Below are 26568 nucleotides of genomic sequence, written 5' to 3' on the forward strand. Positions count from 1 at the left end.
TGACATTTTCTGTGCGATGAAGTTTCTTATGCAAATGTCAAATAAAAAACATCAAAATGAAAAAAGCGCTTTAGCCGTTCTTGTATGTGCAGTAATGTCAGAAGAAAAAGCTGAAATAAAATCATTCTGAGCTTCCAGCCAGTCTCTTCTCTCCTGCACGTAGAAGAACGTACGAAATCAGTTTGATATGGCAGGCTCTAAACTATAAGAGGCGTGAGGCCGTTATATTACGGAGACAATTTCCCAGCTGTCTGTTTGCTGTATTGGCCAGCGTTGGACAGCCTGTCAGTTGTTCATTTAGACCGCACCGGCCATTGGAAGGTAAGGACATGATGGCAGCGCTGGATTTTTTCCAATACCGACTCCCAATTCTCTCTTCCTCTGCTACCTAAAGTGGGAGATCCCTCTGTGGTGAATGAGATGAGACAGGTGTGTGTGTGTGTGTGTGTGTGTGTGTGTGTGTGTGTGTGTGTGTGTGTGTGTGTGGTCAAAAAGGGGAAGACAGAGTGAGTCTTTGGCTTGCTGGCTGGGCGAATGGTTGGATGTCTGATTTGGGGGCTTCTTCTCTGTTTGATTGGGTTTCTGCTGCTGTGTGTGTGTGTGTGTGCTTTTGATATTGTTCAGCTGGGTGGGTGAATATCTGGTTTTGAGGCTTCCTTCACTCGTCTGTCCAAATCGACACCAGCACTGCTGTTAATTTCAGATGTTAAACGGACATTAGTGACTAATAACTTGTCCAGGCTGGTGAGAAGAAAACATTTCGTCCCTGGCTGCCATTATTCATATCCTGCAGTGGAGTCTTGTTGTTGGCCCACTTCAAGCGATGCATTTATTCCTGACTGAGGGCCACGTGTCTTTTCATACTGTATTAGCTGACAAGGTGAAATGGAAAGTTGAACAGCTTGCAGTGATTCTGAGGGCCGTCACATCGCTCTCGTCTTGTCAGATGTCGAAAAAAAAAATGCACCTGTGGAGCGAAAAGTTTGTCTCAAAACGTATTTATTGTTGAAAATTACAAGTATATGAATGTTCTCTCTAGATTGGAAGGGTCAGAGTTATGGAGCTGGTGTTGAACTGTGGATTTTGGAACTATTGATTACTGAATATATATATATATATATACATATATATATATGCCGTATGATAGCTCATGAGCGATATCTGTATAAACAGGGACCCCCTACTTCCAGTGCTGCTTACAGCTGGGAAATGTTGCTTCCTATTTATGGTTCTGCAGGATGGATACTGTATGAACCCAAAGACTTTGTCTCAAGCGTAACTAATGATTTGTGTTAGTGACGACACTGACACATCCATCAAAACTCACCTTTGACGGTCAATCCCCTCTGTGTTGACAGAACAGCTGCAGCTGCAGAGGCCCTGATACTGCTGGGGCCCTGATACTGCTGGGGTCCTGTTACTGCAGGGGCCCTGATACTGCAGGGGCCCTGTTATCAGCTGCAGGGGCCCTGTTACTGCAGAGGCCCTGTTATCAGCTGCAGGGGCCCTGATACTGCAGGGGTGAACAGCAGAGATTTAAAGCATTTGTAATAAGTCGGGACAACTGGAACTTGAGTGTAGAGGAGACACTCAAGTGACACCCCCCCCACCCCCCACCAGCCTCCTCCACAGCCATTTTCCAAAAACACAACACCTCTATTTCACATTCCACTGGGACAAAGGACAGAGTGATGGATCTATATAAATGTGACACATTTAATCTGGTGCTGTCTGACCTCCTCTTAACTGAAGCAGACAGCAGGAGCTGTGGCACAGACTGTGTGGAAGGACATACAGAGACCTGCTGTTGATGAAGGCGGCTCTGGTCCACACAGGACACGGATTACTTCACACTTCTTCGGCTGCTCTTTTCACAGCAAATCATTTATGCGGGATTGTCTGAAGTGCCAGCCAAGGATCCTGCCATGACACTGGTCCCAGGGCTGCTATAAAGATGGAAAACCACTCAAGTTTGATTCCGTTCCAGCTGTGAAATACATAAATCCATTATCATTCTGTTGAGGCCATCGTTGAAAAATTTGTGAAATTTGCTTTCTGTCAGAGAGGCAGATAAGAAGATTGATAGCACCTTCATCCCAATTAGCTTAGCTTAGCATAAATACTGTAAACAGAGGGAATCAGATAGCCAAACGGTTGCAAATCCACCTACCTGTACCTGAAAAGCTCAAAAACAACACATGATATCTTGTTTGTTTGATCCATATAAAAACCAAAGTGTAAAAACATCAAATAAAATCTAATAATGTCTCTGAGCAGTTGCAGGCAACCAGCAGAGACTCCGGAAAGCTTCAAATCTCAGAGCCAGGCTAGCTGTTTCCCCCTGTTTCCAGTCTTTGTGCTAAGCTAAGCTAACTGGCTTTCATCTAACGTACTGCCAGAGAGTGAATTAGTGGACAGACAGATGTTACATATCGCTCGTCATGGTCATCATATAGATCAGAAAGAAGTGACTGATTGTTCATAATATGACAGAATAGAATCTACAATGAAAAAGAGATTTATTTTAAGTCGTTAAGAAAAGTTAGCACATTCGTCATTATACAAATTAACAAATTAAATTTAAGCAGAAAGGATCCTTTGAACCTTAGGCAGACATATATTTGCTATTAAAGCCTCTTCTCCTGATTAAAGAATTGTCTCTAACTTCTATAAACTATAAAATCCTTGATGGGGGGGTGATTACCAAAGTGGACCTCTGAGTGAGCTGGAAATTTCCAATGAGAAGAACGAGCTGCATTAATGAGCAATTTCAAAGACGGAGCGGATGTGAGTACACACAGTGGACCTCCCGGGGCTTCATTTGAAAGCAGCATCTCTGCAGCGTGGTGTGGCTGAGACGTGACCCCTCTCACACAGTTAAAGTCGCCCAAAGCTCAGGGACAAGTTGGCTCAGGGGTAATCTGGCATTTTGCTCGGGGGTCAAAACTGGTGCTCGGCGAAAAGTCCTAATTAAAGTAACATAAAGGCAGCGCTGGGATCCATGTTTTGGCTGGACACTGACAGCGCTCTCTGATATATAGATGATGTAGAAGACTGAACACATTAACGCTGGGAGGAACAAAAGAGCAACAGTGAAAGGTCAACAGGACGAGAGAGGATTACTGTGGTCATCAAACCAGCCCATCAGCTGATTATTAAGATCTCAGTGATGAAAGTGTAACGTATGGAAAAGTTTGTTGAATCAAAACGAGTGCTGTGCAGCACAATTAGAAAAGAAAAGAGTCAAAAATGTCAAAAAAAGAAAATTCATTTAGATCACCAGGAATTGAAAAATATTTCCTCTCAGGATAAAATGATATATGAAGTTTCTACACGCTGTAAAAAAGCATGAACTTCTTTGAATGGAGCCAATTTTATTTCATGTTAAAAACATGAAGTGATGACTGTTGAATTAATGTTTAAAGTAATTTGTGAGTAAATGGTTCACTCAGATTGACTCAGTATGAAAGTTTCTTCCTTGTGTTCTGATTTAACCAGTTTTTCTGCTCGTGTCTGTCACACCGTGTTGAGGTCTGTATCGTCTTGGGTTTTCTGTCTCGTCATTTCCTGTTTTTATTTTGAAAGTCTAATTCTCCTCTCGTTTCAGAGCACTTGCCCTTCCTCATGTGTCCCGTGTGTCCGCCCCAATCACCTGTTGTCTCCACCTGTTCTCCATTACCCTCCATGTGTTCAAATAGTCTGCGTCTCCTTTGTCTTGTGCCAGAGTGTCTTTGTCCGTCCGTCTGTTGTAGAGCCTCTTTTGTTTATTCCCAGTGAATTTAAGTTTGCTCGTTCTCCAGTCTGATTTCCTCCATTAAGAGCATTTTTTGTTATCTTATTTCTTTGCTTTATCTGGTGAGTATTTTCTGCTACTCTCTTCCCGAGATAAACGAAATCACAGATTCATTTCATCGCCTGTTTGTTTGTCACTCATCGAAGAGATCTGGTTTTCGTGCTAATAAACTTGTGTGCTGTGAAATCTCTGCATCTGAGTCCTCTATTGGGTCCCGGCCTGACGGTGTCTATTTTTACCAACATGTTATTTCAATTAGACCCCGTGTCATGAAATTTCATGATTTTTAAGACTTTTCATCTCGAAAAGACGACAGATTCATCATATCATATTCTGAATCAATGAATCTTTGTTTTTTACATGTTCGAAATAAATCAGTGACACACTTTGTTTATAAAGTGCCAGTGAAATGACAGACGGTATGAATCCAGAGCTGAGCTGAGCTGTTGCCACAGATCCTTTGCAGGTTTCACACTCAGTATGAATCATGCTGCTCACCTGCCTCTCTGCCCACTTCACTTACCACACCTGCTCACCTGCTGGGGGCTCAAGTGAATTCAGAAGTGAGCGTGCTAACGTGCTTGTGACAGGGTCCCAGACTTCTAGAAGTCTGTGTCACGTCGTTCCAGCGGGAAGCCGGGAAGAAAAAGTCGGATGAAGGTGTGTGTGTGTGCTCTCACTCTGATGCTGCACTTTTAGGATTTAAGGGGTCACATTTTATCAGCGATGCATCACATACAGTCGTTTACAATAGAAGAGGTCGGTGTTAAGATTAGCTCTGTAGAGGTATTCAGAGGCAGTGGAACGTATTTAAGAATGGAGATACTGAATGTGTGTGCGTCCTTTATGGAGGGAAGAGAGATAAGAGATAATCCTTCACATTTAACCGACTGTAAAAACTGGATTAAGGGTCGAGGTAAGGACTGAAGGTAGAAGAAGGTCAGAGTTAGACATGAAGTCAGGTTTTAGGGTCAACAAATGAAAGGAAGTGACTGTAGTCTGTAGTTCTGTTTGATATGTTGCTGCATCAGACGGGCTGATTGTGTCTGCAGACGCTGCTTTTGATCTTCCAGGGTCTAAAATATTCACAAATAAAGAAGGAAAGAAAGACAGTGATTCTTTTCTGTTATTTAATGACAGCATCACACAACAAAACAGCAAAGGACAAACAGAAAAGAAACTTAACCCAAATATTCATAAAAGAAAGAAATAATAAACAAGAAAAATCTGATATTCTGCAAGTCGGATTGGTTGCAGCCGTTGCTCTCAGGCTCCCTTTTAGCGATGCTGAACTTCTAACAGCACCGCAGTATGAAGTGCGTGCTGTTGCTGCATTAGTATACCAGCCCATTAGGGAAAGGTCAGCCATGCAGGCGCATATCGAACACAGACATCCCACCGATGTCTCAAGCTGCTCCTTTGAAAAGACGCTCTTTCTTTCAATGGCTCGCCAAGCATTTGTATTACTGTGGAAATCAAGTTAAAAGGTCAACAATTGTACGGCCTCCTTTTGTTTTGTAAGTATGAGTGGGTGGGTTTGGATGTTTGTGTGTGTGTGTGTGTGTGTGCAGTTGTGAGAAAAGGGAGAGTTGGCCTGCGGTGCTTTCCTCCATCTCGTCTTCTCCCGCGTCCTTGTCTACCTGTCCTCCCTCTTTTCCCTCACCTGTGTCCATTAATCCATCACGTCATGTGACGCCCATTCATCTTTTTGTCGTGTTTGCGTCCGTCTGTCCTCCCTGCATTCGTTCATTTTGCGCTTCATCCGTCATCAGCTTGTCTGCTGCTTCTGCCTCTGCTGTCATTTGCAACAAGCACACAGTATGGAGTTAAGACAGTGCTGTGTGTTACGCCTGTCCCGTCCTGTCTGCCCATGTCCACTCATTTATTTTCTTCACTCTTTCATTTCTCATCTTTTGCATTCATCTCTTCTTCTTCATGTGTTGTTTTTGCCTCTCTGCTCCTTTTCTGTTCACCCGTTTCCCCTTGTTCACCTAATTTAGATTTTTTATAATAATAATAATGTTTAAAACGACGATGTGCAAACGATGTGATGTGAGAATGTGTCGGTGTGTGATGAAGCTACAGAGAATCATCAGCTGAACCTGCAGCTCCCCCCAGCTTTGCAGAGCTTCATAGTGACTTTCAACTCACTGTTTATCTGTCCAGCTGCAACTTATAGTGTTGTTTTCAGAGTAAAAGCTGTGTGTTTTTACAGTAACCAAGTGGGCAAAAAAATTAAATTAAAAATCAATTATTCAAGGTTTAACCAGACACCAGACCAGTAAACCAGTAGCCTAAAATGCCTGTTCCAAGGCATGAGCAAAGTAAATTGAAAGTTGTTTGTGACCCGGTTGGAGTACCTGCATAGCTTGGGTCTCTTTTCAAAGGTAACACTCTGAACTTTTATCACCAGCTGCTGGCATTGAGTAATAGAAGTCTGAACACACTTTTGCAAATAGATGCTTGCAGATGACTATATCTGGGCCTTACTAGCTGGAAAAAACGATGTGACCACAGCATGAAGTCTCATTCTAGTCTAAGTTCAATAAAAACTAATAATAATACCACAGAAAGTTAATATTCTAATTTTTTCTCCCAAAAAGGTGATTTATTATATTTATCTACATAAATGTCTAGTATAAAGCGTCAGTCATCTGCAAGCTCGGTTGCGATTGGCTCAATCTTGACAAGGCGGCCCTTCTGTTCAAATTGGATTATTATTGGCTACTCTGGTTGCTAAACTTCATATGGCAGATTGTGATTGGTCAAGGGAGACTCCACGGATTAAGTGGAACAAGATGGCGCCATCTGTAAATGTTTCCGGAAGTTGTAAAGAGTAAAACACAAACCCCGCGAAAGACAAATGGATCTCTGCTAATTTGACAGAAGAAAACATCATTCTGTGGATTATTATCATGTTTTGGACTAAATATCTTTACTGCAGTGGATCTTCTGGACCTTTGTGGATGTTTCCAGACCGTTTTTGTCAGAGTTTTATTGATCTGTGGATCACTAAGAGACGTGATGGGTGAGTTGCCTGAATTTTATATTAATTTAAAAAACTTGTTTGTCTGCTGTTGGTGGTTGTTGTTCCTCCTGCTGTGATTGTATCTGGAAACGGTTTGAATCCATCATGCACTTGAATATTAGCTTTTAACAGTATAGTTTGAGTAGAAACGTGAACGTAGCTTGTGTCAATAGATGGAAAAATGAGTATAAATACATGTACAGCCCGCTGACGTTCTGCTGGACCTGTAAAGACTTACCATTACCATTAAAACAGTGTACAAGTGAAGGAGTGTTATAAAGGACTGGTGCAGTAAAATGTATAGTTTTAACTGCCATCACGTTGTTAGTACTGAAGCATCAGTTCATACAGAACATTTTACTGTTGTAGCTGCTTGAAGTGGAGCTAACTGAGCTAATTTAGTCGAGGAAGGCTCACCAAATAAACCTGAGGGGCTGTGAGATGATTAATGAGGAAGACAACAAGAAAAAACAAAGCTCTTCTACACAGATGTTGTGAAACATCACACAGTTTTATTCAGACGAAACCATGAAAGTAATCAGGGCCACAACCAGACGCTGATCACAAGGTTGAAACCACCGCTTTAATCTCTAATGATGAGTTTTATTTCAAAGGATTATCATTTGTTTTTTAAAGTAAAATCTTGACCTGAAGAGAAGCTGTCACAGAAATGCACTGAGTAAAAAGCAGAATATTCCCTCTGATGTGGTGAGAAGTACACAGCAAGTACCTCAAAAGTACATCTGTGTAGTGAATGTACTGACAGTAGTTACCGTCTCCTCGTCTCCTCTTTCCTTCGCGCTCGTCCGACCTCACCTCCCTGCCTCATATCTCATCTCCGCTTTCTTTGCTAATCTCACCTCTCTTTCTCCTCCTCCTCCTCCTCCTCCTCTCACCTGACTTCACCTTTCCTCTCCTCCCTCGTCGCTCTCCTCCCCGCACAAATCCATTCGCTCCTCAATTTGTCTATCCATCAAATTGTCTCGCCCTTACCTCAGCTATCCTTTCCACCGCACACGGTATAAAAAATGGTAGTATTTCACGGCTGCCCTCTCCTTTCTCCACTCCCTCTCCCCACCTATCTTTATCTGGCCTCCGTCCTCATCCCCGTGCATTTCATCTCCTCCTCTCTTCTATTTCAAAAGGGCTCGACTCAACAAAACATTGTTTGGCTTCCTCTGAATTGAGTTTTGTGGCTTCGCGGTCCTCCTCGTGTATTATTTTTGCTTTTGTAAATTCTTTCATCACAATCTCCGCTGCAGAAAAACCCATCTACAAAATTGCAAAGTAATCTTGGTTTTATAATTGCACTCTCATTATCTTTTGCTGTATTATTTGCATATTATTCTGTTTGTGTGCAGCGTGTAGTGTAAGAGCACGAGGCGCGAGGCGGTGGACAGAGCAGGAGTTGGCAGGGAACCTGTCTATTGATTGTAATGTGCCTGAAATTAGAGTGGAGGTGTGAAATGAATATTAGATTTGTTGCTGTTTGCTGTAATTTTCTGTGGTGGCGCGTTCTGTCTTATTTGTCTGTCCACCGCCTTGTTAAAGGCAATTCAAGGAGACAAGGAGGGAAATTGACTACGGGCGTCGAGCGAGGCCCCGCTTTGAAATCTGCATTCAGCCGACGAGCTGATACACTCGATGTTTCCTCGTTTCTCTTCCCCCCGCTCTCCTTCTCTTTCTTCCTCATCTGTAACGATCACACCTTTCTATAGAGGTCCCTTGTAAACGTAAATCTCTCTGATTTGTGCTCTGTCTCTCTTTCTGTCTCTTTCCCTTCACTTCTCATTTGTACCAACGCTCCCAACCAAAAAAAAAATCCTTGTACTCTCAAACCACTTTCACGCCGTTTGATGTATGATTTATTTGAAATCGATTCTCCCGCACGCTCATGGTTTGTTGATGAATCTGTCTGTGATCTGCCTGTTTCGTGATTTTGCCTCATATCAGGAGGGTCTGGCAAACATTCAGCCTGAGGCACATGTATGATTGATCAGAGATCAGTAGACAGTCCTTGTCTTCAAAGAAGACTCATGTGTAAGTACCTTTTGGGAAAGAAAAGATCCATGTATACATTTAACAGTAATCTAGTGTAGTACAACCTACTCACAATACTTTTGAGGTAGATAGATCTTGTAATTGTATAAGATGTATAACAATATTTGATGTATTTATAAGGTAGTGATTGTGGTCGGCAACAGATAAAGACTTTGGTGTCTGGACTCCATCAATATGAAGAATTGTCATTAAACGTGCACCCATATGAAGAGAGATAGGACAAGAGTCTGTGTGCCGGGGGTGGAGTTAAGTACGCAGGTGGTTAATACAAAGTCTCAGCTGAATCTCCCCGGACAGAGAGGTGGAGTGTTCTTACCATCAGTAAGCAGACTGTGAAGTAAAGTGGTTTCTTTTTTGTCTGATTTAATCGTGTTTATTGTTGAGATACGGTCGGGAGCTTATGCAGCCGGTTTAACTTCCTGTCCGGCTCGATCGGCCCCGTTCAGCTTGATGTGGCTTCCGTCAAAAAGGGGACGACTTGCGTATTTTCAGCAGAGCAGAGTGGAGAGCTGCCTCTGGAACCGACTCTTTTGGTGCAGTCACGTGCATCATCTGGAGTGGCCGCGATCAGCTCCGGCAGCTGGAACGGGATGCGGCCGTGCCCGGTGGAATCAGGTCGTTTGAAGCTGCTGAAAGTGCCAAAGGCAAATGCTACACAACTCTGCAAATATTAAGAATGATATCAAACAGAGCCCACACAGATGGAAACTGGAACAAATACAAGCTGACAGATTTCATGATAAGAGCCTATTAGAGCACACAGAGAGGGCCACGATTCAGCATGGGGAGGTGACAGAACTTGGGAGAGGGTGTGTAATTAATACTAAGACACACAGTGTAGAGCAAACAAAGAATATTAGCCTCATTTAATTTACAAAGGCAGCGTCATACATGAGTCATTTATCAGAACCAGTGACACAAAGCGATCAGTAGGACGACAGTGGATGTGTGTGTATGCAGAGCGTGATGTGCTCTGGGTATAACACACTGTATGATCAGATGCCAAAGCATCACCCTGCTCGTCATGGCGATCATGACGAGACGAATGGAAAAGCTGCAGAATTTGCTGTTTTGGTGGGAAGATACATCAAAGTAATTTGATGAATCTGTTTTTGCACAGTGTGTAAAATGTCTACATTGTACATCTAGTTACACAGACAGATGATAGCTGGCTACATTAGTCAGGACAGAACACCGTACTGTCACTCCAGGTGGGTTGCTGCTCCGCCCATCTCGTAGTTAATCTATTATCTACATCGCATGTGCAGGTGCACACTGATCCGAGCTCTGTGTTTGTGTTTGGTGAGGCGGTATCTCTGGTTAAAAGAGGTGAAGCCACAGGAGTCGATGGAACAGTGTGCAGATTGTACTTTGTTCAGTCTGACTCTACTTGCCGGTTAGCTGACAGTGGATATCCTGCTGCGTCCAGTCATCTAATATCAGGAAACACAGACGGCAGGAGACGAAGAAGTAATGTGCAGACCTCTCTGCTGTATCTGTGCTGAGAAGAATTGTTAAACCAGATCTTGCTGCTGCATTTAGTTGAGGCATCAGGTACTGTCCATAGCTATATGGATTATTATTTCATTTATTATTTATTATTTATCATGTATAATGTGTAACCCCAGCCCGAGTTACTCTGTATAATATGTTGGAATGTGGACATGGCTGCTGGAAAGAGAGGATTAAATGACCAGCGGTGTTTGAATGCAGAGCACAGCCTGGCATGGGTTCGGACTAATGCCTGGAGGCCCGGAGGTGCTGCTCCATTAGCGGCCTCGTACATCAGCAGCAGAGTTCGATAGGAGCAGCCACAGGCAGCCGGGAGATGGAGGGGAATGACACTGGAGGATTCAAGCAGGTTGAAGACAGATGGGGTGCAGTGCTCTGGATGAGTTGCATGAGCCAAAAAGCGAGATTCTGTCGTTATTTTTATTATTATTTTCTTTTTTATTATTATTTCGTTTTAGTAAACAGTACAAACAAAACAAGTATAAGACAACAGACAACAGACAACAGACACCAGACAACAGACACCAGACAGCAGACAGCAGACACCAGACAGCAGACACCAGACAGCAGACAGCAGGCAACAGACAGCAGACACCAGACAGCAGACACCAGACAACAGACACCAGACAGCAGACAGCAGACACCAGACAACAGACAACAGACAACAGACACCAGACACCAGACAGCAGACAGCAGACAGCAGACAGCAGACAACAGACACCAGACACCAGACAACAGACAGCAGACAGCAGACAGCAGACACCAGACACCAGACAGCAGACACCAGACACCAGACACCAGACACCAGACACCAGACAGCAGACACCAGACAGCAGACAACAGACAGCAGACAGCAGACACCAGACAGCAGACAACAGACAACAGACACCAGACAGCAGACAGCAGACAGCAGACAGCAGACACCAGACACCAGACAGCAGACAGCAGACACCAGACAGCAGACACCAGACAGCAGGCAACAGACACCAGACACCAGACACCAGACAGCAGACAGCAGACAGCAGACAGCAGACACCAGACACCAGACAGCAGACAGCAGACAACAGACAGCAGACAGCAGACACCAGACAGCAGGCAACAGACACCAGACACCAGACAGCAGACAACAGACAGCAGACAGCAGACAGCAGACACCAGACACCAGACAGCAGACAGCAGACACCAGACAGCAGACAGCAGACACCAGACAGCAGGCAACAGACACCAGACACCAGACAGCAGACAGCAGACACCAGACAGCAGGCAACAGACACCAGACACCAGACAGCAGACAACAGACACCAGACAGCAGACAGCAGACACCAGACACCAGACAGCAGACAGGGTCATCAGGAGTCGGATGAATGAATTTGACATTCAGGCTTCACATGTGGTAAATTTTAAAAGGTAATTCAAGTAAACAAAATAAGATTTTTTGTTACAGGTTACCAACTCAAGTTACAACCACAATATAATAAAAGTGATATTAAACAAAGTTCATTATAAGTAGAAGAGAGTCTATAAAACGTCCATAAACTGCTTCCATTTCTTCCAACATTTCTCATATTTTCAAACGGCACATCTTAGAGAGAGGGTCATTTTTTCCATAGTGTGAATTTCTTTAACTATTTCAATCCATTCAGCTACTGTTGGGGGCCATATACTCTTTTACAACTCACCAGTAATATTTGCAGCAAATATTGGTCATGTTTTTCCAGGCCTGCTGGCATGTTGCCGAAGTATATGGTGCTAAAACTAAAGGTAATCTTTAGGCCAGTTATTGATCTGATTTCTGTCATCACATCTGCCCAGAACAGAGCTATCACAGGACATTCCCAGAAAATATGAAAATGACCTGCGGACATGGTACCGCATTTTCTCCAACATTGACTATGGTCAGGATTCTTGGTTTGTGATTTTTTAATTTTAGGGGTTATAAAGAACCTCACAGTATTTTTCCAGGTTTTAGTCAAGTCAACAATAAAAAGACAACTGATGCTTCTAATATTTATCTGACTTTTTTCCACCAAACTTTAAGTCTACAGGGGAAGTGTGTGTCTTGCCTGACAGATAGTTTGGGTGTAGTTTTACTTTAAATTGACTTACATTATTAGTTTTAGAAGCTGCACATGATTTAAGGTTATTTTCTACCTCCAAAACATTTTCTTCTCTAAATGAGACATGAGGAGTCATGTTTCTAAGGTTTTGTCGTCTAACTGTTTTCTGTCCTGGCCTAAGATTTAAGAAGGCTTTCCATGAGCGGTGTAACTGCTGCTGATTAAAAAAGAACTGAGCTGAGCTGAACTGAGCTGAACTGAGCTGAGCTGAACTGTGACTGAGCTGAACTGTTGGTTGCGTAGGCTCAAGTCAAGAGAAGCCCCGGCTTCACCGTGGACACCAGACACATTCCCCCTGCCTGAAAACAAAAGGCCGTGAACTCCACTAATGATGTGTTTGGATGCTGCTGGGTGACTTACTCTCCGAGCTGAACCAGCAGACTCCTACACACACATTCACACATCAACACTTCATACCGCAGAGACCAGGGCTGCCTCGTAACTCCTTCCAACAAACGCAAATGAGTGAAAAAGCTGCTTTTTGTTTGTCTTTTGGTTGAGGAAAGGTTACTTTGCATGTTTCCTTTTAAAACTAAACTTTTACTTTTTACTAAAATGAGTGATCTAGCTTTAACTTCACTACATTTGCCATTTTTTTTACATTTATTACAACTGGTTTATTATCTACTACGAATTTTTCTACATGAACCGAAATGAGCTGTCACCAAGTCAGGTTATGCAGGTGAGATGTGTGTCATGTGAGACATGTGTTTCTGCCAGATTTTAATGAGCTGGGCATCAGGTAAATACCTGTGTAAGGTTTGGTTGTTCTATTAATGTAGCTCAATTCCTGGAGGTGTGCACTGGTGGCCGGTTGGAGAGCCGCCTGCACCGTCCTTCACGAGCCGGCAGAAGTACTCTGACTTTCTGTTAATGGTGCATTATCAGCATATTTAATCAATGCAGAACAAATGTAGCTCCACATGTAAGTCAGATGATCATTGCACTGATTGAAACACATAAACAGAGTCCTCTCATTGATCAGAGCAGGGCTTTCTTTTGATGGAAGTCTTTTTCTCTAATTGGCTAGTGTTTGTTTTATAGCGATGCCCGGTGCTGAATTCATTAAATGTCACTGAAGCTGATCTCGGCTCTCACTCAGGAGGCTTCCAGTTCTTATTTATTCAGGAAGCAATAATGTTTGAGAAGCATAGGAAGAGTGGATGAAACATGTATACACTCATCCTCCTTCATACAGGCAGCAGCAGTCAGCTAGACAGCGAGCAGAAAGATGACAGCTAGATGAAAGATAACAAGGAAAATGACTGTGTGGAACAGAAATGGCTAAATTAGAGATAATCGTCATGCAAAGCAAAGTGTATTCCCCATAGCTCTCCATGTTACACCGTGGCCATTTCTAACCACACATTATTCCAGAAAGAGATTAATTATCTTTTGTCTTCGTCTTTTAGTTTGTTTAATGAGCGCTGCCTTTCAGTCCTGGATAAAGTCGCTCCTACAAAGTCTCGATTGGCTCCTCTGATGAATTCCTCCCCCTGGATGAACCACAGTTTTTGTCCTTTCAAACAATCTGTTGTAGAATTCAGCGTTTGTGGAAATTCACCCGTCAACTCGTTCACTACCAGTGTCTGAAACCACCTTTAACTGGTTTTATTTGCTTTGTTAAAGAGGCCAGAGCGTCATACTTTCTAACCATCTAACTCAGAATCCTGTGTGACTCCATCAGTAGCTGTGTTTCCATTGCCCCTAGAAATGCACAAATCCTAAATATCGCAATAAAAACGCACAGCACGCACACACATCTCGCGGGACGTCGGAGAACTTACGAGAATTTCGGCTGGGTCGCAAAACACTGTTCAATGGAAACACCTGCAAGTCGCATTCGAACTTTGCCGAAATTTCAGAAATATTTTACGAACAACTGTAATGGAAACGCAGCTAGTAACACTTTTTGTTCTTTGTGAAGCTCTTTGTGTCGGCTACTCTTTAAAGGTGCTGCATGAATAAATTAAAATGAGCTTTCTCCTCTGTAACCAAGATGTGCGCTGAAGTAAACTGAACCCAAGTCCGGAACAGTTATGTGCAGGCCCATCATTATTATTTCTGGGAGTTTCTGACTTGGTAACGTGGATCCTTTTGCGTGGCTACTTTGTAAGAGTCGGGAGGACCGAGATCCCTCTAAAGCAGAAGTAAATAACTTATTTTTCAGTAAAAATTTCTGAAATACAAAACCATGTAGCTTCATGAAGGGAGCCCACTTTGCAGCTGTGTCACACACAGATTCAAAAAGTGTTGTTCTCATCACAGCAGAATCTCTCAATATATGAAACCTACTTTCACACTGGAAAATGAAAAACTGTTTGCTTTGGAGACAGTTTAATTATCACTAATCTTTGATGTGTGCTCCAGAGAACACCCCATCTGGGGTCATTTTCAGTGCGCTTTGATGTTAAATGAGTTATAAGGATCTTAGAAATTCAGAGCAGGCAAAATAATGTTTAATTTTCCAGATAGAAGAATTGAAGTCGCTTATGCAAGATTTTCACACATGGTATTTAAACACTGAACTTCTCCTCAGTGTAAAGCTGGTGATGGTTTCTAAAATGGTCTAATATACTTAGATAGATAGATAGATAGATAGATAGATAGATAGATAGATAGATAGATAGATAGATAGATAGATAGATAGATAGATCTACTTTATTTATCCAAAGCTGGGAAATTGCAGTATATAATATACTTACATTAATTTAAATTGTCATTACCATTATTATAGATATTATACTGACCAAAATCTAATCTAGTCCTCAGTGTGAGTCATTTTGTGCAAGCACTTATTTCAGATGCAGTGTTTTTGTGACTTCTTTGTGGCCGTGATGCTGTTCTCATTTTAAAGTACTGTATATCTGTGCAGTGACTGAGCCTCCTCGAGCATCACGTTTTTCTTGCCTGTTTAAGGTTTACAGGTGTAAATTCTAGGCTCCCGATGGAGGCTTACTGTAAGGATAAATGGGTAATTGAATGGTCTGAGGTTAATGTATGAAAACGTCTTTGACGCCTGGTTCCATGAGCAGATCTGCTGCTGTGTTTCAGTCGGTAGTGCACGTGAGGTTTGCACAAGCCTGCCTCTTCTGAAAAGGCCAACGGTTGTCAGATGATAATATTGAATATGTTGCGTAAATGATCAATTGATTCTACACAGATCTTATTACACGGCAGCCCCGATGTGTCAGTCAGTGATGTGATTTGATTGGATGGTTTCATGAATTGGACGTGGCCGGTGGATAAGCGTTATGTCCACAACTGATTCTGTTTTCCACAAGATGAATGACAGCCGATGTCTCTCACTTGGGGACTTTCTGTTGTCTTTGTACTGAATTTAATTATGCATTTGTGAGTAAAGAACTGTTTTCAGTGGCCTTTTCTGTAAGCACGCATCAACGTTATATCGTCTCAGTTGTTTGTCTGAACGGATTTGTTGTCACCAGGCTCTGATTCATCATGTTTATGCAGCCTGTCCTCACTCTGTGCAAGCAGGTTATTACAACCCATAGTTATGTTTATTGTTAGGCGGGAGCAAAGGAGGAGGTCAGGTGATGTAGTATAAAGAGCAAGAAAGTCCACATATGGAGGATGTGGTGCGGTTGGATGCGTCAAACAAACAAGACAGCTGTTCATATCCTGTGTGACACTGATTAACAGTAACAGACTTACTTCCTGACTCTTCCTGAGCCTAGCCAACCTGTGACTGTTCCACAGCGTTAACCACGTGATGACACAGGTCGGATACACCTGTCGCTGGTACTCTCCAACAGTCAAATGTGTAATTTTGGGAGTTGTTGGTGATCAGCCACGTCTGCATCCAACCCCATCGTTGAGGTGTGTTGACACTTCAGTAACAACCCAGGTGAAGATATTCTGACAAAGCATGCAGGACAGCTCTAACTGTGAGGTGTGTATAATACCTGGACATCATTACATGCTATGTTCGTTGATGTTAAATAACATATATGTCCTGCTCAGTATTTGAAGCTGCTGTTCAAAAAGTGAACATAAAGTGGAGGCACATTGAATAATTACCCTCATAACTTTGAATGTCACTCTGATGCAGAGACATAATGTGCAATGCCGTCTCAAGGACACTAGTAGGAAGGAGTTAGGGCGATAGCCAATTAAGTAAGTTCAGAATGATGGATATGCAGCATGAACTGTAATCCATTAATGCAATAAATCCAAACTTTGGTTGTACTGGAGACCAGTTCTGAGATATTTAACACACAGGGGAGTCACTGTGGCACCATCCTATCACTCTGCACAGTACCGATCACACAGCGTCCGGCTCTCAGGACGCTCACAAACATGCAGCTGCACCACACACAGCACTACTTAAGCATTCACAGCTCTACTTCTTGTTTACCAAAACTGAATGAATAAATGATGCAACTCAAACTACTCCTGCTGCTGTTCTGCAACGTGCTGAGCCAGCCTCCACGCTGCAAACACATCCAGTCAAGTTGTTCAGTCTTAAGTGTTGTAATCTTATTTTTCTTCAAATTACACTTGCATCTTAACACTTGAGCAGCCCCAAGTGGCAGCAAGAGATAGCTTTTCATGAAAACATGGCTTTGCTAAACTGCACACTCCTTAGCCGTGTGTTGTCTGGGTGAGAACTGACAAAACTGCTCAGGCTTCATTGTACTTTTGATAAAAATTGCCAAAATCGTCATACAAATTTTTGGATATGTTTCCAAAAAGCTTTCTGTAGTCTGTATGTTAGAGTAAAACAAGTTGTTATGTAATATGAAGTTGCATAAGGAAATACTGTTGATCAGATTATACTTCATCATTAGAAGGATTTTTCTTTTTTAAGTAAGTGCAGTAGCACCGCCCTCGTTCACTTCAGGTGAGAACCCTACTGGTGGTTTAAACAGCGCTCTCACCTGTTGCCCTCTGCTCATCAGACCCACCCCAAGGCAAATTATGTTTAATGATAAGCTGCATGAGATAGGAAAGAAAGGGATTATATAAAGAACAGCGCAGAGAATGAGGAGGAGGAGGAAAAAGGATGGAAAGATAAGAAGAAATGTCTGAAGAAAGGGGAAATACATAAAACAGGCAGAGCAGATACAAAGATTGAAGCATATTGCAGTCATACAGGTAGACTGGATTTTTATCTACAGGAAATATTTATCTTGGCAGTGGTGCTCTGGAGGCCAACCTGAACCTGAAGACGTAACACATGATAATTCAGATCAAACTGTGATCAGTCGGGCACTAACCTGGCTCACCTGGTGTTAGAGCCAAACATAAGCATCGTTGATGAGGAGGATAAAGAAAAGTCGAGCCTGTGTCATAGAATTCATGTTTATATACGACTAACTGGCAACAGCAAATTTTACAAGAAGCATAGATTACATTCTCTATCAACATAATTAGACACTTTAACTCCTCGGTTACAGCTCGGTTAAAGTCTGCAGTGGTTTTACGTTTAGACATTCACAGCACATGTTGGGAGAGTTAGGAAAATACTCTGATCTCGGTTTAATACAGAAAGAAATTCAAAAACAAACAAGAAAGGCATGACCCCTACGCCTGAAGCGCCTCTTTTTACTGGCCCACAGTGAAGCAGTGATGGAGATGCTAGTCCCCTCGGGCCTCCACCTTCACCGACTGTTTCAGCTAGCAAAATATTAGCTAGTAAGGCTTCAGTGAGGCTTGACTTTCAGGGGTTTACAGGACAGAATTACTCGACTTTCTAAAGGAAAATATGTTGTGATGAACTGTCTGGAATGAGACCAGCATCAGTGATAGTGTAGCGTAGTGACTGTCGCCAACATGTCGTTTACAGGCTCAGAAAAATGGATGTAGTGTTAAGTCTCCATTATCAAATCCTGCCTCCACCATCCGCCACCTCCCTTTGACCCTGCGCAGTATAAAAATGTTGCACTTCCTTCACTGAAAAGAAATGGCACCATTGAACATGCAGTAAATAAGTTTCCTTCAAAATGTATTTGGCAATAACCAAACATTTATACAGGTCAACTGATACGCTGATAATGAGTAAAAAGAGATAAAAAAGAAGCAAATCAGACCATTTTCTAAACTTCATGAATCCTTGTCAGTGGAGAATAACTTTGTCTACTGGACAGAGCGAACGAGGAGGAAATGGAGACAGATTCTGTGAACAGCGGGGTCGGCTCTCCTATTAACGTCTTGTTAAATTTTAAGAGTGGCTGTGACTAAGACGGCTTCTATCAACCTGTCTCCACTGTCGACTTTATCGCCTCGTTTCCTGACCGAGCTGGGAGGACAACAACTGTGTGTGTGTGCATGTGTGACTTTTCCCTTATATTACCTGCAGCTGCTTTCATATACAGTATATGTAAGTGTGTTTTGTGGATGCCATGTGTGTATTTCCAATGTGGCTAATGGTGTTTATTGTGTTAGTGTGCATTTGAGTCTGTGGGTGTGTGTTTGCGTGTGCATTTGAAGGTAGCAGGCCTTGTGTCGTAGTTTATAAGGTTTATTTGGAGGTTTATGTGGTGGCGCTGGGCGTGCATATATTTCAGCAGGAAATGAGGTCATTATGGCCTCCCCCGACTCCAGACACACACACACACACACACACACACACACACACACACACACACACACACACACACACACACACTTCTCAGAGAGGCATGAGGTTGCATACTTAAACAATGACACCTCTAAACAGATGTCTGTAATTTATATGGATGATCATTAATCCTGAAACAAACAGCACCCACACACAACCTGCATCACCTGACACACACACACACACACACACACACACACACACACACACGCACCACAACTATATTTTGTGCAGCATCAGTGTCTCTCCGTGCAGCTGACCCAAGATAACAAATAATTTGTTTTTTTTATCTTTTTCTGCAATTGGTAGCACACATTTCTCAGTGCTGTGTTTATTTGTCAAACTCTGTCACAACAGAGGTCAACGTGGACCAAACTGTGGATCAAATTATAAAACCTGTATTTATAGTCCATTTTGCACATGTTTACATACTATTCATACATTTATATATTTAAAACATAACACAACATTATTGTAAAATATACTGTACATCACTTCAACAAGGCGAGAAGTGCAACCACTAGAGGTCAGCAAAAACTAGATCCTGAAGGGATAGCATAGAAATTAAGCTTTGTCTCTTCGGAAAAAATCTTTACCAACTGTAACAGCTTTTCATTACCACAAATTTGTCGTCATCTCATTCAATCTACAACCACCTTCTCTGGAGTTATCAGTGCAGGTTTGGGGTAAAAACAAGGAATGAGGTAAACCTTACGGTTTTATGAGACAAGAGTAAAATAAAACGCCTTCATCATTTTCCTTCCAGCCTCTGCACAGAAACTTCATCATGCATCAATCACAGCCCTGTTTTGCCCACTTGGCTTTTATTGCCGTCTATATTTCAGCCGGCTGTAGTGCAACTGGAAACTTCAACAATGCTCTTTCTTGTTGAAGTGGCCTTTCCAACACAAGGCCTCTGTCGCCTCTGCTTTGGCTGGAATGTTCCCCTTGACTGGAATGGAGGGGGAGAGGGACAAAGACGGAAAGACGCAGGAAGACAAAAGGGGTGATAACGAAGGGTGGGAAACAATCTGAAGCAAAGACTGCGGGTGGAAAGAGAGACAGATGGAGGCAGGATGTAGAGCGAGAGAGTGGGGTTTGGCAAACATGTGCACGGGAGTGCCAAGAAAATGCAGGTTCAGTCTAACCCGAGACATCACTGGGCAGTTCTAGTGATATGTTCCTCTTTGTGGATGAAAGTGAGCTCATGACTGAATATAAAGCGGAGGAGCAGAGACATATGGAGGCTGGAGAGAGAGGTAAAACATCAAGGTGAAGAAGAGGAGGGAGGGAGACAAAGAGTAATACTGTCTCAGAGAAAGAGAAGTCTCAGCTCTTGCAGGAGAGGTCAGTTGGTTATTTCACCGTTGTGCCTTTAAGACATAAAACCCAGTATGACTTATGAATGACAGAGGTTAAAGAAGGATGGAGAAAGAGCAGAGAAAGAAGGACTAAGATCGATCAGCGGAGTTGATGCGCCCGGTGGACCATTAAACTGGGTGTCAGAGACAGGGTTTCTGCCAGCCAAAGTTCCACCGCATCAAAATTTACAGCAGGCCTCACCCCTAAGCTTTCCCATAAAACACTGGAGATCCATTGTTGTTCAGGCTGAAGCAGCAGACCAGAGGTGATGAGGATTACTGCAGAAATACAGGACAGAAGAAAGGCAGACTCAAAATGGAGCAGTGATGCAAACTAGGTCAAATTGCAAAATATATTATTATTATTATTTTACTATACTGATATATTACAAAGCAACCTTAGGTGAAAAATAATAATCGTAAGAACAGTAATAATGTTGTACGTAATGCAGAGAAGACACCTACATACCTGACAACACCGCTTCCTGCAGGAAAAACCCTTAAACCAGGGGTCCTCAAGTGCATCAGTCCAACGCTGAGCATGTTATCTAATTCCTTAGTTGCCTAATCAGCCTATTTTTGTTCAATAATAACTGTAAAATAAAACCAGAATAATGAGTCTAAGACTCAATACTCAACAGTTGGCCAACGAAAATGAACCTAAGTGATGCCTCCTGCCTTTAATAGACGATCTTTCTGGCTCATTGCCAGGGGTTTGGCAAGATGATGAGTGACATTAGATGTTTGCGTTTTCTGAATTCATTAATATTCAGGCCGCCAGTTGACAATCACTGCCTTAATCTCTGTGTCACTAGTGTTTTGGATGAGGCTTCCCCGAAGCGGAACAATTAGCACGAGGCATATGTTGAGCGATAATAAGGCAGCAGGCCCAACACATAAAATGCAAAACACCTTTAATATCTACAAAATATCATGCAGCGTTGCAGTTCAGTATACAGACCAGCACAGCGTGTGAACCAGTGCCGGCCCACCACGGACAGGAAGCAGTGTGTCGGCTCGGACCGACCGTGTACAGAATCCAGTTGTTGATGTTCAGCTGAGAGGAGAGCGACCTGCATTAAATGAAACTACCATCCAAAAACATGACACTCTGTAGGTGCCTAGCACTTACTGAAGCCTGGCCTAACCTAAAGCCTGACCTAACCTACTGAATGCCAGTTTAATGGAGCATAGGGCCCAGGCAGCAGGTGGGACAACGCGTCCATCACAACTAGCCGTCACTTCATCAGTGCTGACTGGGAGCAGGGTTTCCCTTATCTGGTAACTACTGGTTTTTACTGGGAAAATGTGTTGAAGTCCGGCATATCCAAGTCTATCCGGTCATAATATCGGGTGAAAATTATTCCTGGAACAATATTCCAGCTCTACTCCCAGTTTAACCGCCTGCTTCTCTGATGTCTCCTCTGCCGATTAAGTGAATTAAGGGTTTATTTCACCCAAACAGTTGATGGGGATTGTTGAACAGTGAAAAGACAAACCGAGAAGGGTTTGTTGAGTTTAGTTTTGTTTTTGTCGCACTTGAATGAAGCGTGTTTCACATGGATAAAATTGCTGTTTCTGTAAATGGAGTCTGGTGGCTTTGGAGACAGTGATATAGCAGCTGTTGGTAAAACAGAAATGATCTTGCTCTTTAACAACACTGTCTGTCTCTGTCGGGATCCTTTCCATAATGTTGTCACACACTGAGCCTGTCATTGGCAAAAACACTTTTTCTGGACGTATATTCATGGTACACAAACACCTGGAGGGATTACACTGCAGGCCGACGCATGCAGCACTCTCGCTCAATAGTGGACCAATTTCAAAAATTGTTGTCCCCATTAGTCACTAAGACAGAAAAAACAAAGGAGAAATTCCAGTCAAATGTTACCTGTTTGTGGACCCACAGCTTCAGACTGCTGGTTGCTGTTTAGAACGTTTCAGGAACTTTGATACTGAGGAATCAGTGTTTCACTGGTTTGCGTTGGCCCAAACATGACAAAAAGGCTGCATCAAGCAAAACAAAAAAAAAAAGTGAAACATCTTCCGTGCTGAGGTTCGACGTGATGACAGATCAGATCAATGCAGCCAACTGGACCATCGTCAGAGCTGATCTGCTCATTACAATATTCAGTGTATTAATGCACTGACCGCTTACTGATGGCACGGACCCTCACATCCGTCATCTGGGCACGTGATGCAAAGTGTGGTTTTATGCTATATAATAATGTATATTTGGCTATGAATAGACATCAAGATAGACAGATATCGAGCGGGTTAAAAGGAAGACAGGCGCAGACGCACTGATGGGAAATGGAGGAAAGTTATCAGACTTATATTCAGTTCCATTATCACCTGTCAGAAATACCTTGTCCTTCAGATGAGATGCCATTCTGCTCGGCTGGAGGAAAGCATGAGCGCGCACACACGCACGCACACACACACACACACACGCATGCACACAGTCAGTTACTGTAGTAGCTGCGTCTTCAGTGGAATGAAAGAATCTCATGTGTTTTAAAGGACGTATTTAGCATCTGTTTCAGACTTTTATTCTAAATTACTACAATTTAATACATAAAGTAAAACTACATTTTTACACATTACATACAGTACACTGAGTGACACAAATTGAGACATGGAGTCTATATTCAGTCTAATGTCCTTGAGAAATAATATTTAGAAAATATATAGTATAAGCCTTTATTAATGATGGTGATTCTGGTCTAGACCTTCACTAGTTCACCTAAATGGAATTTAATATAATCAGTTATACCTGTGCCTCTCAGCTATGACAAGCCAAAAGGTGTGATGGATGTAGCTGCATACTGTGTGTTAATATTAATTGTGTGCGCCTGCATGGCTCGCAGGCTTATGGCATCCTTCACCCATTTGTGCGTTCTAAGTTATATCCCTTACCCTCAGTGTTTGTCCTCACCCTCAGTGTTTGTCCTTACACTCAGTGTGTGTCCTCACCCTCAGTGTTTGTCCTTGCCCTCAGTGTTTGTCCTTGCCCTCAGTGTGTGTCCTTACCCTCAGTGATGTCCTCACCCTCAGTGTTTGTCCTCACCCTCAGTGTTTGTCCTTGCCCTCAGTGTTTGTTCTTAACCTCAATGTTTGTCCTCACCCTCAGTGTTTGTCCTTAACCTCAATGTTTGTCCTCACCCTCAGTGTTTGTCCTCACCCTCAGTGTTTGTCCTTACCCTCAGTGATGTCCTCACCCTCAGTGTTTGTCCTTACCCTCAGTGTTTGTCCTTACCTTCAGTGTTTGTCCTTAACCTCAGTGTTTGTCCTTGCCCTCAGTGTTTGTCCTTACCTTCAGTGTTTGTCCTTGCCCTCAGTGTTTGTCCTTAACCTCAATGTTTGTCCTCACCCTCAGTGTTTGTCCTCGCCCTCAGTGTTTGTCCTTACCCTCAATGATGTCCTCACCCTCAGTGTTTGTCCTTACCCTCAGTGTTTGTCTTTAACCTCAGTGTTTGTCCTTGCCCTTAGTGTTTGTCCTTACCTTCAGTGTTTGTCCTTGCCCTCAGTGTTTGTCCTTACCTTCAGTGTTTGTCCTTGCCCTCAGTGTTTGTCCTTAACCTCAATGTTTGTCCTCACCCTCAGTGTTTGTCCTTACCCTCAGTGTTTGTCTTTAACCTCAGTGTTTGTCCTTGCCCTTAGTGTTTGTCCTTACCCTCAGTGTTTGTCCTTGCCCTCAGTGTGTGTCCTTACCCTCAGTGTTTGCCCTTGCCCTTAGTGTTTGTCCTTACCCTCAGTGTTTGTCCTTGCCCGCAGTGTTTGTCCTTACCCTCAGTGATGTCCTCACCCTCAGTGTTTGTCCTTACCCTCAGTGATGTCCTCACCCTCAGTGATGTCCTCACCCTCAGTGTTTGTCCTCACCCTCGGTGTGTGTCCTCGCCCTCAGTGTTTGTCCTTAACTTCAGTGTTTGTCCTTACCCTCAGTGTGTGTCCTTACCCTCTGTGTTTGTCCTTGCCCCTCCAGTGTTTGTCCTCACCCTCAGTGTTTGTCCTTACCTTCAGTGTTTGTCCTTGCCCTCAGTGTTTGTCCTTAACCTCAATGTTTGTCCTCACCCTCAGTGTTTGTCTTTAACCTCAGTGTTTGTCCTTGCCCTTAGTGTTTGTCCTTACCCTCAGTGTTTGTCCTTGCCCTCAGTGTGTGTCCTTACCCTCAGTGTTTGCCCTTGCCCTTAGTGTTTGTCCTTACCCTCAGTGTTTGTCCTTGCCCGCAGTGTTTGTCCTTACCCTCAGTGATGTCCTCACCCTCAGTGTTTGTCCTCACCCTCAGTGTTTGTCCTTGCCCTCAGTGTGTGTCCTTGCCCTCAGTGTTTGTCCTTACCCTCAGTGATGTCCTCACCCTCAGTGTTTGTCCTCATCCTCAGTGTTTGTCCTTACCCTCAGTGATGTCCTCACCCTCAGTGATGTCCTCACCCTCAGTGTTTGTCCTCACCCTCGGTGTGTGTCCTTGCCCTCAGTGTTTGTCCTTAACTTCAGTGTTTGTCCTTACCCTCAGTGTTTGTCCTTACCCTCTGTGTGTGCCCTTACCCTCAGTGTGTGTCCTTACCCTCTGTGTTTGTCCTTGCCCCTCCAGTGTTTGTCCTCACCCTCAGTGTTTGTCCTTACCTTCAGTGTTTGTCCTTGCCCTCAGTGTTTGTCCTTAACCTCAATGTTTGTCCTCACCCTCAGTGTTTGTCCTCGCCCTCAGTGTTTGTCCTTACCCTCAGTGATGTCCTCACCCTCAGTGTTTGTCCTTACCCTCAGTGTTTGTCCTTAACCTCAGTGTTTGTCCTCACCCTCAGTGTTTGTCCTTGCCCTCAGTGTTTGTCCTTACCTTCAGTGTTTGTCCTTGCCCTCAGTGTTTGTCCTTAACCTCAATGTTTGTGCTCACCCTCAGTGTTTGTCCTCGCCCTCAGTGTTTGTCCTTGCCCTCAGTGTTTGTCCTTACCCTCAATGATGTCCTCACCCTCAGTGTTTGTCCTTACCCTCATTGTTTGTCTTTAACCTCAGTGTTTGTCCTTGCCCTTAGTGTTTGTCCTTACCCTCAGCGTTTGTCCTTACCCTCTGTGTTTGTCCTCACCCTCAGTGTTTATCCTTGCCCTCAGTGTTTGTCCTTACCCTCAGTGATGTCCTCACCCTCAGTGTGTGTCCTTGCCCTCAGTGTTTGTCCTTACCCTCAGTGATGTCCTCACCCTCAGTGTGTGTCCTTACCCTCAGTGTGTGTCCTTACCCTCAGTGATGTCCTCACCCTCAGTGTGTGTCCTTACCCTCAGTGATGTCCTCACCCTCAGTGTGTGTCCTTACCCTCAGTGTTTGTCCTTACCCTCAGTGTTTGTCCTTACCCTCAGTGTGTGTCCTCACCCTCAGTGTGTGTCCTTACCCTCAGTGTGTGTCCTCACCCTCAGTGTTTGTCCTTGCCCTCAGTGTTTGTCCTTAACTTCAGTGTTTGTCCTTACCCTCAGTGTTTGTCCTTACCCTCAGTGTGTGTCCTTGCCCTTAGTGTTTGTCCTTGCCCTGTGCAACGATAGAAACCATCACTACCCAAAGTATTCTCTAAATGAGAGTCAGTCAGAGAGCCTGTGAGAGTTCACTTTGAGCTCTATGGAGTAAATGAGGTGGGGTCAGTGCTGACCACGTCAGCTCCTCTGAAGTTTGAAGTTTCTCAGCCAATAAGAGAGCAGCTCTCTCTCTCTCTCTGTCTCTCTCTCTCTGTATCTCTGTCTCTCTCTCTGTCTCTCTCTCTCTCTCTGTCTCTCTCTCTCTGTATCTCTGTCTCTCTGTCTCTCTGTCTCTCTCTCTCTCTCTGTCTCTCTCTCTCTCTCTCTCTCTCTCTCTCTCTGGATGCATATAAAGTGTGTGCTCCTTCACTTTCTTTACATTCATGTTCGCTTTCATCTATGAATATATTTATGTTATACATGTTTATACGTTTGTAGTCTGTACTTGATGTCTGTGATTTTCTTCTTGAACTTGTGTGTTTGAATATCAATGTTGTATTTGTGAAAATCTAAGTGTGTATGTACAAGTGATGATACGTTATCTGTGCATGCTGACCTCTCTTTGACCTCATGTTGGTGCATACACATATGTCTCTAGTGTGTGTGTGTGTGTGTGCG

Source organism: Chelmon rostratus, chromosome 2 (assembly GCF_017976325.1).
Source record: "Chelmon rostratus isolate fCheRos1 chromosome 2, fCheRos1.pri, whole genome shotgun sequence".
In the NCBI taxonomy this organism is placed as follows: domain Eukaryota; kingdom Metazoa; phylum Chordata; class Actinopteri; order Chaetodontiformes; family Chaetodontidae; genus Chelmon; species Chelmon rostratus.